Here is a 6,291-nt window from a genome sequence, read left to right as displayed (position 1 = left end):
TTAAAAATGAAAACTGGTTGTGAGGTGGGGGGAATTGCCCTAAAAGATACAAACTGAAAAAGGAGAAAGCTCCAGATTGGGGCGTTGCAGAAAAGCCAAATGAATCCCCTTGTGTTATCCATACCTTTGCTCTTTTTCAGTCACTGTGTAAAAAAAGGTGCCCTTCAACATTATTCCATCATCTCTGTTGGCAGTCAAAACTATGCAACAGTTACCTGGTTTGGGGTTAGGAGAACTCATCTTAATGATCTGAAAATCTGGAATCTGAAGTCTTCTTCTGGAAGCAGTGAGAAAAGCCTTCCAGACTATTTGCTCAGCAGTATGAAGCCATCAAATAGAGATGGACAGTGGCTCCATTGCATCCTCTTTCAAGAGGCAGGATGATAGGATCTCCTCTCTTATCTAAGAAATGTGATTTGGTTGATGTAATTGAATTTAAATGCTCAATAAGAAAGCTCCTTCCTCTGATGAGAGCTCTGAACATGCAAGTGAGATGACCAGGGCTGTTTCAAGCAACTCTGTTGTCTATCAGATTTGAAGAGCAGCAGTCTGAGATCTATCTGAATATCGAGACAGCAGACAATGCTGAAGTCAAAATGGTTACATGGTCTAAGAAAATACTTGGTCTTCAAAATCGAGTGTTTCCTCAGGTCTGTTTTGGTATCTTCTTAATCATTTGGTCAGGACTCTCTAGAGAGATCCACAAAGTGCAAGACCACTGCCTTGGGGTTTGGTTCATCAGTAGCCATGAGAGTATTTTGGTATTCTAACTTTGCATCAAATCTTGTCCACCAAATACCTATAAAAAGACTGTTGTTCAACAGTTAAAATGTTTGCTGAAGAAGGGGTAGGGACTGCTGTTTGCCCTCTCAGGTGAGTTTTTCTAATGTCTAATGAGAACCTTTGGGTTTTCCTGTTGAAGACTCACTGGTTCAATGGGGCAGCTTGTGTAGAGTGCTGAGTATGACCTTTTACTGCTTTTATTTAATTAAAGCAAACAGAGTGGATAGCAGATATCAGTGCTTCAGAAAGGTGGTTTTACGGTTGCAAAAAACCACCAAACCTTGTCATTCACTTCATAAGTTCTCAAAAGATACCCTGTACAGGGCCCTTCAAAGTCTACTTCCATTTTAGCATAATTTTATCATGATTTTTGGCTCCAGCCATTAGAGGAAACAATGCTTGTCAGCTTACTGGTAGGAGCCTTCTGAAATAGATGATAAAGGGCACAATTACAACTCTGAGGAGCCTGAACATCCACTATAAATCAGTATTTGCCTTTACTCTGGAGTGATTGCATTATCTTGACCTGATGTTTCCTTTATATCTTAAAAGATGCTATGTGTGTTAACCTCAGCCCTGTGCAGCTGCTCACTTGCTCACACCCTCAGTAGGGTGGGGGGAGAGAATGAAAGGATGAAAGTGAGAAAGGTGATGGGCTGAGATTAAGGGTTTTACAGGTAAAGCAAGAACTGTGAACACAAGCAGTGGCCATTAACTTGGCCTTCTGCACTTCAGAACTGCTGCCTCCCGCTCCCCTTCCCTGCTGTGCAGCTCAGCCCCTGTGGTTTCAGCATTCAGTTCACGCAGTTTTCTGAGAGAATTTGTGTGGTGTTGGTTTTCTTCAGGTTAAAAAAAGTTCAGTCACTCAGATGTCACATAAGAGGGTTTTGTTTGCCTCAAAACCAGGCTGCAAGTATACTCTCCTTTTTGACAAAATGATGCTCTTCCTCTAAAAATACATCCAACAGCACTTCAGATGTTTCTTGCATTTTTCTATGTAACACTAAGGGTTGGTTGGGGCTGGTTTTTTATAGCATATATTACCAGGTTCACACTGCTCACAGGAAGGAGATGGCACACAATACATAAACTAAATATACTTTTTATTACCAAGGCTTTGAAAATACAGTCTTGCAATCAACCAGCAACTTAGCTGAACACAGTTTGATGCAGATTGAATGACTCTGCACCACTGAATAGAGGATGGGTGGTGTATTCCTGCAGGAACATGCTTAACTTTCAGTGTAAGCCTAGTTCAGTTGACTTTTCTCTTTCCTGCATCAGCTGTGGAAGCCACTGCTTTTTTTTTTGACAAGACTACCAAGATATTCTCACTGTTGACGTTTGTTTTCTGTTTCTGTCCATTTCCATCTGGGAGTCTGCCTCTTCTCCCACCTTTACTCCATATCACCTCCCAGCACATGGGCTGGTGTGGCAGGGTCGGCCTCCCCAGTGTTATTGCACCACTTCCTATACACTGAAAATGTTTTGTGCAGTCAGCTTTGGTTTCCTTTGCCCACTGACCTCCCTGTGGACCTCCTCCAGAGTGCTAAGCCCCCTTCATTACCTCAATTCCTGACAGAGAGGCTGTGTTCCATGTTACCATGAAACATCAGCTGGTAACTGAGAGCATCTTTGCTATAGTCCTACCTCCAGCCCCCTCCCAGCTCTCCTGTTACCACTCACTTTTGAACAGGTGACTTCTCAGTCCTTACTTTTCCCATCTTTCCCCCTCCTCCTATAAAACTTGCCCTGTTACATTTGTTGAATCTATCCCTGGTCATGTTTGGCCACATCTAGTGTTTGTTTTGCAAACTGGTTACATCTGACTGCATTCTGCCTGTTCTGGTGTCTCCTTAGAACTTAAGCCAAATGTGGCAAAACCTGAGCCGTGTTCCATTATTCCTCAGTCTTCCTTTGATAACCACCATCACCACATTCCAGTGAGACAGTTATAAAAATGTTAGACAAAATCAGAGCTCCCTCACCAGCAACTTTCCCCCCACATGCTTTAGCATTCTGTTTGTATCACAATGCTCCAGCTTTGACTATCAGAATTTCAAACGTTGGTTACAGCACTTGATCCATGCAAATCAATACCTTTCCCCCCTGTCTGAACACTGCAGCTCTCTGAATGCCTCTTCCTCCCTGTATTTTTTTTTTTCTGGTTTAATTTTTTAAAAAGTTCCTCACCTCTCCAAACCAAAATGATTTGCTTCTAGGTGAAACTTTTAGTATTGCTTCCATCTGTCATTAGTTTTCACACAATAAGATAGAGCAAGTTTAGCATACAAGCCTCAGGTAGGTTTATCATCTTATCAAAGCTGAGGTTTTGCTCACAAGTTGCTTGCAGCTCAGAAGGAAAATATATTTCAGCTGAGAGCAGATGTTCTGTACACATTTACATTGCTCATCTAAATAAAAAAACCTAAGGGTATGACCCAAGCATACTCCATCAAAAGCAGAAATACTGAGGCACAACAAACAGAAATGGTACATAACAGAGTATCACCAAAACATAGCATCACCGAGGCCAGGTGTATTGTGTGTGAACAAAAATATAATTCGAGGAATAGAAACCTTTATCTCATTTACAACTGCAATTCCACAACCAGACTAACAGAGAAATGGGCAGAGTATGGACCTTCCAGATTCTGCCAGGCAGATGTAAGGTAGCGGGGTCAGTTTGCAAACAGGACATAGAATCTGATCCTAGAATCCAAACTGATGGGAAAAAAAAAAAAAAGGCATGTAAGGCTACAGAGGGTGTTCAGGAATATGAAGATGAATTACAGTTTACTGAAGCACCCACTGCAGGCAATGTAGGCTGATAACTGCACATTACCAATGATCTCAGAATTAAGAAAGTGCAAATTAAACAGTCTCCAAAACAAGTTGTTTCAAAAGGACAGGAGAGATAAGAATATGAAGCATATTTTTTTCTGGTTCTGATGTCTAGTGATGACCACCCAGTTACAAAAGTTAGTTTAATAATATGCCCTGAAAGTACAAAATTATTGTTAGAAAATTGGGTAGCATGGAGACAGGTTTAATGTGAACTCAAGTTCAGGGTTTGTCTTAGCTGAAATGTTCCATAATGTCTGCAAAGACAAAACCATCCTTAAAACAGTGTGATTACTAAATTACACTGTAACATTTCCCCCCCAGTAATCATTGTTCCTTACACCAAATTCATCCTTGACCTCACACTTCCTTGTGTAATTCAAGCTTCAGAAATTAGCTAAATTCAAACACCTCAAGTGTACCATATTCCCCAAAGCATAGTATTTTTCAGAGAAACCCCAGCTTTTTATAATTTGATATCCTAGCTTCAAATTTGTACCCCTCATGTCACCAAAGGCTTTTCTTCTCTGTACAAGAATGTATCAGTTTCCACTGTTTCTGAACAGAATCAGGTTATTATGGTTATTTCAAACAATGCATGACTTCTGTTTCAGGCTGGGCAAGGGAAAAAGGGAGGGAGTAAATGTCCAAAACCATCTCACAACAGTTGAGATACCACGCTCCTATCTTGTTCTCTCCTCAAAAAAAAGAAATCAAAATTCTGAAAGAAAATTGTTAAGGTTCAAAAATACTATCTAAACTGAAATGTAACAGTAAACCTTTTGGCATTTGTTTGTTGTTGTTGTTCTGTAACTTGTTCCAAATGAAATCATTACTATCCGGATGATAATGAAAAGGCATAAACAGCTGCCTTTGTGGAAGATGTATGTTACCTCTTGCTGTTTAAAAATGTTTGGGAGCAGCACTGCTACAGCACAGATTCCAGTATTACATGAAAACACCTCCTGGCTTTCTCAGCAGTAGAAAATAGCATTACCAGAGATCATAGAACCATAGAACCATAGAATTGGCTGGGCTGGAAGGGACCTCAGAGATCATCAAGTCCAACCCTTGACCCACTACCGCTGCAGTTACCAGCCATGGCACTGAGTGCCACATCCAGTCTCTTTTTAAATAGCTCCAGACACGGAGAATCCACTACTTCCCTGGGCAGCCCATTCCAATGCCTGATCACCCGCTCCGAAAAGAAATTCTTTCTAATCTCCAACCTAAACCTCCCCCGGCACAACTTGAGACCGTGCCCTCTTGTCTTGCTGAGAGTTGCCTGGGAAAAGAGACCCCACCTGGCTACAACCTCCTTTCAGGTAGGTGCAGAGAGTGATGAGGTCTCCTCTGAGCCTCCTCTTCTCCAGGCTGAACACCACCCCCAGCTCCCTCAGCCTCTCCTCATAGGATCTGTGCTCGAGATTACCAGGTCTCATCTTTTGGCACACCACCTTATTGATCCACTCCTACCACTTCTGGAGCAAACACAACTGCTACTACTTTGTATTTATGTGCTGCATTTCAGTTAATAGCCAATTAATAATAAATGGCAACGTGTTAAACTAACAGCTCCAGCAGAGCTCTGAAGTTATGGTATAAAGATCTTGACAGAAGAGGATGGGAGACCCCCAGCCCATCAATGCCATGGGGAAGCACTGCAGCAGCTACAGAGTTCCAGTTCATACCTGATTCTTTGCTGCTTTTTGTCTTATTGTTCCTCACTGGTCTCTTGTTATTTGTGAGGACTCATTACAAGTTTCCAAGTTTTGCACCCTCTCTTCCTCTCTCAAGAGTAGCTGGCGTAAAAATGGGCTTTGATGAGGTGACCTCTTTCTCTCAGCTGGCCATTCAGGTCAGGCCTGCCTCAAAGTTTGGGTCTTATTTTAATTTCCTCCAGCTTTGACCAAGTACTACTATGGATTTCTGGCCCCAGCCTCCTTTTCCAAGATTTTGAGCTGCAAGAGAAAGATGCTACAGCCACCACCCTCCATAAAATTAGTATTTTTCTTTATGCAATCACACCCCTATTAAATTTAGAATTAAAAAAGGGTGCCCACACTCACCAGTCCAGAAGGAAAATACACACTACTACAACAGTTCCCTAATCCTGAGGACTAGGGATCTGCTGCTGGGAGATGCACTTTGGTGCCCCTTAATGTATAGGCTCTGTTTCCCAGACCTATACTCTTCCCATACGTTCACTGGCAAATCAAATTTAGGAAATTACTACATAGATCTTAGTTCCAGTTCAACACAACTGGATACTATGCAAAATTTTAGCTAGGAGATGCATTCAGCATTAATAACCAAACCCAAATGTAAGAGACATTTTCCCAGCAGCCTATTAGGTAATAAAACATACCTTTACAAATTCTTTAAATCCAAGTTAAATTATTTTAGCTAAAAATTATATTCTTCATGTCTGTATTTTAGTAATAAAGCTTCAATAGTAAGCATCCTTTTTAAATTCATCATGTTTAAAAGCCTTTCTTTCTCTTGGAAAAAAGTGCTGAAAGCATTCAGTCTCCCCTCTGGCAAATATTGCAATATACAGGAAATCCAAATGTGGGGCTTGGGGTTGTTCTGTTGTTTTTTTTTTCCTTGAAATGAGAGCAACAAAGTATTTCCCCAAAAGATGACTCTTCAGTGCCAGTATTT

The sequence above is a fragment of the Calypte anna genome, chromosome 2 (genome assembly GCF_003957555.1).
Source record: "Calypte anna isolate BGI_N300 chromosome 2, bCalAnn1_v1.p, whole genome shotgun sequence".
Classification (NCBI taxonomy): Eukaryota; Metazoa; Chordata; class Aves; order Apodiformes; family Trochilidae; genus Calypte; species Calypte anna.
Note: the sequence above shows the minus strand (reverse complement) of the source record.